The sequence below is a fragment of the Callospermophilus lateralis genome, chromosome 15, assembly GCF_048772815.1.
Source record: "Callospermophilus lateralis isolate mCalLat2 chromosome 15, mCalLat2.hap1, whole genome shotgun sequence".
NCBI lineage: Eukaryota > Metazoa > Chordata > Mammalia > Rodentia > Sciuridae > Callospermophilus > Callospermophilus lateralis.
The window spans coordinates 26944240-26956430 of record NC_135319.1 but is presented as its reverse complement, the minus strand read 5'-3'; the positions used below and the strand labels follow the sequence as shown (position 1 = coordinate 26956430).

The 12191-nt window shown below is 36.0% G+C and overlaps 1 pseudogene; it reads left to right on the top strand.

Annotated features, from left to right (window-relative positions):
• Positions 1–9727: 9727 nt before the first annotated feature.
• On the top strand, positions 9728–11574 carry LOC143381586 (rho-related GTP-binding protein RhoU pseudogene; annotated as a pseudogene).
• Positions 11575–12191: the final 617 nt, after the last annotated feature.

Genomic DNA, 12191 nt, shown 5'->3' with positions numbered 1-12191 from the left:
TTGATCTTGCTTATGAAAAACCATGATTCTATGACTACAGCTGCATGAGATTTTCCCTAAAAGATTTGATGGATGAAAAAGATATTGGTTACCAGTGCAACTATCAAATATATCAGAACAAACTCTTGGATTGTAACCAAGCTTCTAAAGTAAAGCATAAATCAGAATTAACATAACTAACTTTGCCTTTCTGAATTTATCTGATATGGACCTGCATCTTAATTATAATTTTTCATGGGTCCCTATCAATCTATGCAGTGGGTCAAGAGAATGGTATTGTAAGCTAGACAGGCTGACAATCTAATCACAGGCCAGCTACTATCAATTAGTAGGTCATAGGCCAATTAGTCAACCTCTCTCAATGACAGTTGCTTAATTGGTAAGTAATAGGTTATAAGAGAACACTTTCAAAACTATTGTGATGACTATAACAAGTGTTACAACCTAAAGTGGTTTGTATCCCAGATTAACTCACTCAACACATATTAGTTCCTTTTCTCTACATTCCCTAAATAATCAATATGAATTTTTCAAGGCTATAAAATCCCACCTGGTTAAAGAGTCATTTTTAGAACTCATTCACTATTAAATAAAATGGTAAAATATATGTTTAACCAACAAAAGAAAACTATAAAATATTAAAAATATATGCCTAATGCTTTCTTATACAGTATTCCTATGGGAACATGCATGGAGACTATTCTAGAATGAAAATCAATTATATTGCTAATGGGAAATTAATATATTAAGAGCCCCTATGTCCCCTTCTTTTGCATTTTTTGACCATTTTTGGCAATATTAATTCTACCTATTCAAAAATATGGAAAAATCTTTCCATCTTCTAAAGTCTTCTTCAATTTGTTTTTTCAGTGTTCTGTAGTTTTCACTGTAGAGGTCTTTCCCCTCTTTGGATATATTAATTCTCAAGTATTTTATTTTATTTATTTTTTTCTTTTTTTATTATTTATTTTTTAAATAAATGGCAACAGTGGAATGCATTACAATTCTTATTACACATATAGAGCACAATTTTTCATATCTCTATATGTAAAGTATGTTCATGTCAATTTATACCATTATACATGTATTTTTTTGCATTACAATTCTTAATACACATATATACCACAATTTTTCTTATCTCTGTTTGTATTTAAGGTATGTCGACACCCCATTCAAGTCCTCATACATACACTTTCTATAATGATGATCATCACATTCCACCATCCTTGCTAATCCCCTGCCCACTCCCTTTCCCTCCCACCCCTCTTCCCTATCTAGAATTAATCTAATTCTCCAATGCTCTCCCTCCCTATTTCACTATGAGTCACTCCCCTTATATCAGAGAAAACATTCTGCATTCGGTTTTTTGGGATTGGCTAACTTCATTTAGCTTTATCTTCTCCAACTCCATCCATTTACCTGCAAATGCCATAATTTTGTTCTCTTTTAATGCTGAGTAAAATTCCATTGCCTATATATGCCACATTTTTTTACCTATTCATCCACTGAAGGACATCTAGGTTGACTCCACAGTTTAGCTATTATGAATTGTGCTGCTATAAACATTGATGTGGCTGTGCTGTATTTATCAATTACGAAGAAAATGGAATTTTTCAAACTTTGATTGCAAAATGTAAACTATTGTGTTCCGTGACCACAATCATAACTAAAAACTGTCAAAACAATATCATTAGCAGAATCAGTATCATAAAGCTGATAGTATTGAACAAATAGCATGCTTTTTCTGGGTTAATGGCAATAGAAACAATTATAAGAGATTACACTGACATTGTTATGACACACAGCGCCTTCTCCAGATTTTCAGTCATTGCTGCTCAGTTTAGAATGAACAAACTATCTTAAGCAGGCTTTGAGCATTGCACTTTGCAATATGGCAAAAACGCAGGCAACAGACTGGAGATGCTTACAAAGACATTCCAGTTTAAAGTTGAGAAAAGCTTATTAGAAATCTAAGTGCTTACCCTCACTAATGCTATTCTGATGAAGATGCAAATCTCTTAGTTCCAGCTACTTTCTCTATTTTGCATTTGGTGCAAACAAGACTTTACCTCCAGTACAAAGAACCATTAACAAGATGACACTCTTGGGAGCTCATACACTTTGATTCATATCTCAATGTCATAGAGAAGTTTAAAAAGAAGTACTAGGGAGACAGCAGAAAGTTGCCAAATAGTAATATGTAGTCTGAGAAAATATTTCAATAAATCTATTAATTCACTCAAGTTTTCAGAATATGCCAGTCATTGGCTCTCCCTAGTGGAATAAAACACTCTTCTCACTTGTGTCAAGTATGAAACAAAACAAAATAACAATGTGACATTTTCCCATGAGACAGAATGTACTGATAAGTATTCAGGACAGAGGATTGAATTTAGAGCTTTCATAGCATGTGTGAGCCCTGGGTTCAATCCATAGCACTGAAATAATAATAATGATAATAATCATTTTTAAAAATATCAGTGCTGTGATAATAATTTAGACTGATTTTGAAGCCAGATTTAAAGTTAGGTAGTGTAGTTAGGTAAATCGGGTCTAATATCAAGTGAAATCTAAAATGGAGGCCATGCTGGGAATGACTCAGGGAAAACACAGGACGACTCATGGAATGTTAATGAAGTCCCGAAAAGGCCCTAGGCCAAAGTCCACCTCAAAGAAATGTTAATGGAGCTCAGGAAACAGCCCCCAACAGATTTGGAGATAGCCCATCCTAGAGAAATGATAAGCCCATCCCAAAAGGTGATAATTGGGTCCACCTGTGTCCTAACCCCTCCAACCTACATTCCATCACCAAAACTATAAAAAGGGGAAACAACCACACTTCCATGGATTCCACCTCTTGGGTCCCCTTCTTCCTCCGGGAGAAGTCTTTTCTGCTGTCCTTTAATAAACTTCTAATCTCTACTCTGACCTTGCCTCGGCGTGTGCTTTTCTGGTGTTATTCTTCAACATCGGAGAAGCAAGGACTCGTCACCGGCCAACATCGGTAACAATTTCATACTCATCCCACAAAGGAATTAGATCATTTTAATTTATGCATACTATTTATCCACTTTCTGGTCCTGATTCCAACAGAAAGGTGCTTATTTGTAAAAGACTCTGGATGATAATTTTATGAATTCCAATTCTTGAGACTTTCTCCTTCTTTTGGGAAGAGTACATCTGATCCCAATAGACCAGGATGGTAAACTTGGTGCTGTGTCATAGAGCATGCTATCAATTTTCTCAATCCTCCTCATTAGGCAGCAAATGTCTACAGACATCATGCTTTTTAAGCATGTAAACTATATGTCCTCATTTCCTAAGTTTATGAAAATGCATCACAAAAAAATTGGAAAACAAGGGCTAAAAATGTGGCCTATTCATTAAGTACATTCCTAGATTGCATGATGCTATGGGCAATGACTAGCACCACAAAAGAAAATAGAAAAAGCAATCTTAAATGATGGCATTTAATTACATAGGAAGTTTACTATTTTAAATATTCAAAAATATTCCTAATAGAATGTTCCAATTACATGATTTTTCCAGAAAAAGCAAAATTCTGGATGGGGTAGATATCAATGGTTGACAGGGGTAATTATAACAGGGGATAATTAGTGGGGCACTAGGGACACTTAAGACAGTGAAACTGGTTTTATGTGATACTACAATTTTAAATACATGCTGTTACCCTTGTTTCCAAAACCATATAAAGTAAAGCACCAAGAATGAAGCCTAACATCAACTACAGACTTGGGTGATAATGATGTTATCAGTGTAAACTCACCATTCATAACAAATGTACCACTCTTGTGGTGGCTACTGATAATGGAGGAGGACTCACATGTGTGGGTGGTCCAGGGAATACAGAAAATGTCTGTGCCCTCTTCTCAATTTTACTGTGAACCTAAAACTGCTCTAAAAAGTAAAGTTATTAGGGTTCAAGGGTATTCCTCAGTAGTAGAGAACTTTCCTAGCATACATAATGCCCTGAATTTGGTCCCCCATACTGCACACACAGAAAACTATTGACTAAAAGAAAACAGATATTCACTGAACCTACTGTTCCCCTCTATTACAGCAAGACAGTCACCTTCAAATTGGGGGCAAAGAGCAAAACAATAGAATATGGACACTACCTCCTAAGTTGAAAAATTTGAAAATACACAAAATGAATAATTTAATGACATAACTTAGGTAAGGAAATAATTAATATCATAGAATATCTCATCATCTTGTTTTAGTGACTAACTCAGTTTGGGTGACACAAATAACTAATAATTTTTATTTACTAAATGCAATCTACTTATAGTAAAAATTGAATAGAAAATGCATATTTAGAACTAACTGGTCTAAGGAGAAAAATATCAGAGCAATCACAACTCACAGTCCTTTCGAACATGCTGTATTGATGGGGAAGCAGATGGTCACAGAAGACAATTATAGATAAGGGACATGATGAACAAAAGCCACCATGTGTTTTGAACAGTAAAAAGCTTAGGTTGAGATGAAGAATGGAGAATGGAGAATCAGCAGTTAATGGTTCCACCCTCTGTGATGAGAAGCAGAAGCAAGGCCAGTAGCATGAGTTATCTTTAGGGAGTCTCTAGTGAGAGCACTGAGATAAAGGTAGCAAATCGCTTGGTTTCCAAATTCCCTGCCTAGGATAGAACCCACTGATTTGACTGTTCCCCACATACTCCCTGAGGCATTTTGGGTGAAAACTGGAGCCTTGGACATTTGCCATGTCCCTAGACAAATGTAGTCCTATGGGTGAATACATGACTTACTTGCATAGTCCACATAATGCCAAATTTCTACAGGTATAAAGGGCTACTAACACCCAGATTCACCATGCCCCTGGGGTACAGACTAACAGCCACTGGACAGTACACACACATTCTTGGAAAGAGATGCCTTCATCCAGATACTCATTTTGTCTATTCTATCGTTTTAGTTATTTTCTTTTTAATCTTATCATCTATTTTTTTTTTTTACCAAAAATAATGCTATGTTATGTATGTCAACAGAGAATATGATGGTAACAGTCACATCTCACAGGGGCCCAGGATGGAGTATGAGATGGTGGATAATTCCACAAATATATTTTACCTTAGTTTACAATGCTACACTCACTGGTAGTCCCTGCTTATACAGAGTCTATCAGTGGAGAAAAAGAAAAATAAGCTGTCTTATAAAAAAAAAAGTAATGCACTAATTCAAAAATTGTCAAAGAACAGCATAAAAACACATTGTGGAAAGACATTAAAAAGTCAAAATGAGCTGGTAACTATTCATTTGCCCATGGTCTTGTCAGGCTAAATATTTTCAGGCTTAGAAAAATGACTTTTTTCAGGCACAAGAGCAAGACAATGAATACTGCTGTTTTCAGATATAATAACAACAAGCTGCATAATTTGGAAATGTCTTCCTCAAGCAGTTGCTCTCATTTGAGCAAAGAGATGATAATCACAGGTGAGTCTTGCCAATGACTCTTCAATCATGGAAGTTGGGGTCATTTGCAGTTCAAGCATGATGCTCTCAAATCACATCTGATACAAATGAAATCCCACAATAACAAAATTTTCAGCACCCATAAATCTGTTATTTCCAAGTCAGCTGTCCATTTGTTCTTGTAGACAGAGAGCACATATTCACTCTATTGTCAGGGCAAACTAATTTAAATAAATAGATACCAGAGTTAGAGGAAGATAGCATTTATTCATGAACGTGTGTTGCTATGTAGAAGACCTTTTTTTTATATTTTTTACTAGTTCCTTGAAGATATGCAAGACAGTAGGATGTATTTTGATATATCATGCATACATGGAGTATAACTTATTGTAATTAGGCTTCCATTCTTGCGGTTGTACACAATATGGAGTTCCAGTGGTCATGTATTCATATATGAATATAGGAAAGTTATGTCTGATCTATTCTACTGCCTTTCCTATTTCCATATCCCCTCCCTTCCCTTCATTCCCCTTTGTTTAATCCAATGAACTTCTATTCTTTCCTCCTTCACCCCCTATTGTGTGTTAGCATGCTCATAGCAAGAGAGAACATTTGGCAATTTTTTGCAGGGGGCAGGATTGATTTATTTAACTCAGCATGATTGATAGTTTCCCAATCCATCCATTTACCACCAAAAGTCATAAATTCATTTTTTTATGGCTAATATTCCATTGTGTATATATGCCACAATTTCTTTATCCATTCATCTGTTGAAGGGCACCTAGGTTGGTTCTATAGCTTAGCTATTGTGAATTGAGCTACTATGAACATTAATGTGGTTATGCCACTGTAGTATGCTGATTTTAAGTCCTTTGGGTATATATTGAGGAGTGGGATGTCTGAGTCAAATTGTAGTTCAATTCCATATTTTCTAAGAAATATCTTTACTACTTTCTTAGAGTGATTGCACCAATTTCCAGTCCTACCAGCAATGTATGAGTCAACATTTTAGCCAACATCCCCCCCAACATTTATTATTACTTCATTCTTATTAATTGCCATTTTGACTGGTGTGATATAAAATCTCAGTGTAATTTTAATTTACATTCTCTAATTGCTAGAGATGTTGAACTTTTTTTTTTCATATATCTGTTGACCACTTGTACTTCTTATGTGGGGTCTGTTTAGTTCCTTTGCTCATTTGTTGACTGAGCTATTTGGGGTATTTGTTTGTTTGTTTTGTTTTGTTTTGTTTTGTTTTGTTTGTGTGTGTATGTCTGTGTGTGTGTGTGTGTGTGTGTGTGTGTGTGTTAAATTTTTTGAGTTCTTCATATATTCTGGAGATTAATACTATCTGAGGTGCAAGTAGCAAAGATTATCTCCCATTCTGTAGGCTCTCTCTTTAAGTTCTTGATTGTTTCCTTTGCTGTGAAGAAGCTTTTTAGTTTGTAATCCATGCCATTTGTGATTCTTGATTTTCTTCTTGTGCTTTAGGAGTCTTGTTGAGGAAATCAGTTCCTAAGCCAACATATTGAAATGTTGGGCCTACATTTTTTTCTAGTAGGCACAGGGTCTCTGTTATAATACCTAGGTTTTTGATCCACTTTGAATTTTGTGCAGGGTAATACATAGGGCTTCAATTTTATTCTCCTACATATGAACTTCTAGTTTTCCCAGAACAAGTTGTTAAAGAGGCTATCTTTACCATACTACCAAAAGCACAATACAGATTTAGTGAAATTTAGTGCAAATTCCAATGACTTTCCTCATAAAAATAGAAAAAGCAATCATGGAATACATCTGGAAAAATAAGAGACCCAAAATAGCTAAAGTAATCCTTAGCAGGAAGAGTGAAGCAGGTGGCATCACTATACCAGAACTTAAACTATATTACAGAGCAATGGTAACAAAAGCAGCATGATATTGCACCAAAACATATTGGTAGACCAATAGTACAGAATAGAGGACACACTATAGACACTAACCCACAAAATTACAATTATTTTATATTAGACAGTGGTGCCAAAATCATGCATTGGAGAAAAGATAGCATCTTCAACAAATGGTGCTGGGAAAATTGGAAATCCATATGCAAAAAAAAAAAAAAAAAAGAAAAAAGAAATTAAACCCCTATCTCTCATCATGCACAAAACTCAACTCAAAATGGATCAAGAACCTAGGAATTAAACCAGAGACCCTATACCTAATAGAAAAAAAAGTAGGCCCTAATCTCCATCATGTGGGATTAGGCCCCAACTTCCTTAATAAGACTCCTTTGGTGCAAGAATTAAAATCAAGAATCAATAAATGAGATGGACTCAAACTAAAAAGTTTCTTCTCAGCAAAAGAAATAATCTGTAAGGTGAATAGAGAGCCTACATCTTGGGAGCGAATCTTTTCCCCTCACACATTAGATAGAACACTGATCTACAGGGTATATAAAGAACTCAAAAAGCTAAGCACCAAAAAAATAAATAACCCAATCAATAAATTGCCCAAGGACCTGAACATCACTTCTCAGAAGAGGATATACAACCAATCAACAAATATATGAAAAAAAAGTTCATCATCACTAGCGATATGAGAAATGCAAATAAAAACTATTCTAAGATTTCATCTCATTTCAGTCAGAATGGCAGCTATTATGAAGACAAACAACAATAGTGTTGACGAGGATGTGGGGTGGGGGAAAGGAAGACTCATACACTGCTGATGGGGTTGCAAATTGGTGCAGCCAATATGGAAAGCAGAATGGAGATTTCTTGGAAAATTGGAAATGGAACCACCATTTGACCCAGCTATCCCTCTCCTTGGTGTATACCCAAAGGACTTAAAAACAGCATACTACAGGGACACAGCCACATCAATGTTTATAGCAGCACAATTCACAATAGCTAAACTGTGGAACCAACTTAGATGCCCTTCAGTAGATGAATGGATTAAAAAATGTGGCATATATGTACATTGGAATATTTCTCAGCAATAAAAGACAATAAAATCATGGCATTTGCAGGTAAATGGATGGAGTTAGAGAAGATAATGCTAAGTGAAGTTAGCCATTCCCAAAAAACCAAATGCCAAATGTTTTCTCTGATACAAAGAGGCTGATTTATAGTGGGGTAGGGAGGGGAAACATGGGAGGAATAGACAAACTCTAGATAGGGCGGAAGGGTGGAAGGGGAAAGGAAGGAGTATGGAGTTAGAAACGATGGTGGAATGTGATGGACATTATTATCCAAAGTACACACAATTGGTGTGAATATACTTTGTATACAATCAGAGATATTAAAAAGTGTGCTCTATATGTGTAATAAGACTTGTAATGCATTCCACTATCATATATAAATAAAAAATTTAATTTAAAAAAAGAAGCTCTTTTCTACAATGTATGTTTATGGCACCTTTGTCTAGTAGGAGATAACTATATTTATGTAGATTTGTCTGTGTATCTTCTATTCTGTTCCATTGGTCTCATGACTGTTTTCATGACAATACCATGCCATTTTTGTTACTATAATTTAAGGTCTGGTATTGTGATGCCTCCTGCTTCACTCTTCCAGTTAAGGATTGCTTTAACTATTATAGATCTCTTATTTTTCCAAATGAATTTCATGACTGCTTTTTCTGTTTCTAGGAAGAGTGTCATTGGAAGTGTAAGAGAAATTGCATTAAATATCTATAGTGCTTTTGGTAGTATGGCCATTTTGACTATGTAAATTCTGCCTATCCAAGAATACAAGAATATGGGAGATCTTTCCAACTTCTAAGATCTTCTTCAATTTCTTTCTTTAGTGTTCTGTAGTTTTATTAGAGAGGTTTTTCATCTCCTTTGTTAATTTGATTCCCAAGATTTTTTTTTTAGGCTATTGTGAATGGGATAGTTTTTTCACACTTTCAGCTAATTCATCACTGGAGTTTAGGAATACAATTGATTTATGGGTGTTAACTTTGTATCCTGCTATCTTGCTGAATTTATTTATGAGTTCTAGAAGATTTCTGGTGGAGATTTTTTTGGGGGGGTGGTTTCTAAATACATAATCTAGTAATCAGCAAATAGGGAGGGTTTGAGATCTTCTTTTCCCATTCAGATCAATTTAATTTCCTTCTTCTAATTGCTCTGTTTAGGTTTTCAAGAACTATGGCCAATAGAAGTGGTGATGAGGGCATCTCTATCTTGTTCTAGTTTTTAGAGGGAATGCTTCCAATATTTTTTTTTCATTTAGAATGATGTTGGCCTTGGGTTTAGCATACTAAAAAGTTTCTAGCACTCACAATGTTGAGGTATGTTCCTACTATCCCTAGTTTTTCTTGTGTTTTGAGCATGAATGAATGCTGAATTTTGTCAATGCTTTTTCTGCATCATAAAATAATCATGTAATTCGTGTCTTTAAGTCTACTGATATGATAAAATACGTTTATTGATTTCTGTATGTTGAACCAACGTAGCATTCCTGGAATGAGCTCCATTTGATCATGCTGCACTATCTTTTTAATATTTTTGGTATGTTATTTGCCTGTATTTTATTAAGAATTTTTGCATCTATGTTCACCAGAGATATTGGTCTGTAGTTTTCTTTCTTTGATGTGTCATTGTCTGATTTCAGTATCAGGGTGATTCTAGCTTCATAGAAAGTATTTGGAAGAGTTCCCTCCTTTTCTATTTCATGGAATAATTTGAGGAAGATTGTGTGAGAAAATCTATCTGGTTGATAGATTTTTTCTTTGTTTGGAGTCTTTTGATGAAATCTTCCATTTCATTGCTTGAAATTAATCTGCTTAAATTTTCTGTCCTCATGATTCAATTTGTGTAAGTTATATGTCCCAAAAATTGTTCAATATCTTCAAGTTTTTTTATTTTATTGGAGTATAAATTTTCAAAATAGCTTCTAATTATTCTATTTCCATAGCATCCATGGTGATATTTTCTTTTTCATCATTACAAAAAAACATGTATCACTACCTAAAGTAAACTAAATGAACCAGAAAAATGAATCATTTATATATTAAAATGACTAAGACATCTTAGATCAGAAAATCTTGCTTCCAAACTGGGGAAACAAGTCCATGTACTCTTTTGTATAGATAAACAGGATATATTCCATGGAGATAAACAGAGGCAGATACATACAAATAGAAAGAGAACTATTGAAAGCAAAAATCCACTGGACTTTTGCTGCTGAGGCATGAGACTGCAGCATGAACCTTGGTTCAGAGTGAAGGATCCTGGCAAAGGAGAAAAATTAACTAAAAAATAAGAAAGCTTCCTCAAAGCGTCAGTAAAGATTTTTCTCAAGATTCTTACAGCAATTTTTTAAAAACTTGCATTTCGGGTCACCTTGCATCTGGGGGCAGAGCTGCCACGGAGGTGGCAACCTAGTGTCTTTGGTGGCCCTTGGTCTGGGCCCACAGTAAGGGTGCCCATGCTGTCTGGCCACTGTGACCCAGTAGTCAAGCTGGGAACTGGGGCCCAGGGCAAAGGGCAGAAGATGGGTGGGGCACTGCTGGCACAAAGGAGCGTGGTGTCCAATGCTTGCTGGTAGGCAATGGCATGGTAGGCAAGACCAGCCTGGTGGGGAGCTACACCACCAAAAGCTACCCCACCGAGTACATGCATCCCCGCTGCCTTGAACAACTTCTTGGCTGTGGTGTCAGTGAACCTGTGAGACTCCAACTCAGTGACCCAGCAGGACAGGATGAGTTTGACAAGCTGAGGGCCCTGTGCTATACCAATGCTGACATCTTACAGCTCTGCTTCAGTGTGGTGAGCCCCACCTCTTTTCAAAATGTCAGGAGAAGGGGGTACCAGATATCCGGTGCCACTGCCCCAAAGCTCCCATCATCTTGGTGGAGACACAGTTAGATCTCAGAGAAGATGTCCGAGTGCTCATCTAGCTGGACAAAGGCAGGGAGAAGCCCGTGGCTGAGGAGGCAGCCAAGATGTGGGGCCCAAGAAATCAAAGATGCCTCCTACATGAAGTGTCCAGCCTTGACTAAGAAAAGCCTCAAGGCCAAAGACTGCTATGACTGGCATCTGGCATCCAGCAAGCAGACTCCCTGCAGCAGTCCAGGAAGTATTAAGACAGGACTCAGGACAAAGGGAGGGACCTGTCCAGGTCCTAGTATAGAGGGATCCCTCGGATATGGAAGTTTGCTGTAAAGAAGGAGAAATAAAAAATTAAGGAAGAAGAAATAGGAAAATCTGGCTATTAGTTGGGGAAGAGATTGAAGAAGTTTCAATAAGGGGATAAAAACTCTGTGCAAGCAAACAATCAAAGGTAGCATCAAAACAACTCAAACTCACGGATAATTATACCCACCTATGTCAAACCAAGGCTTAACTACAAACAGGCTAAGAGGAAAGCAGTCATTTGAATGTATTGCTAATATGAATATATGTATATTTTCAAATCTATTCACAGTGAGAAAACACAACCATATACAATGCACACAAATCTTTCAAAACGGAGAAAAGTTCAAAATAATACAATAACAGAAAAAGATATTTGAAAAATTGGAAAAGTTCAAAGTTAAAAAAAATGAATAAAAATATATTAAAATGTGGGGAAATATGGAGAAACATAGACAAGAAAACTGAAAGAAAAATAAGAGAAAATCAAACTGTTGAAGGAAACAGTATACTGAACCAGGAAAGTCAAAGGCTGCTTCCCACTGGCACTCCAGATTGGATAAAAACAATATCATTTCATTGATTAAGGTGTACATACCTGGCAAATTAA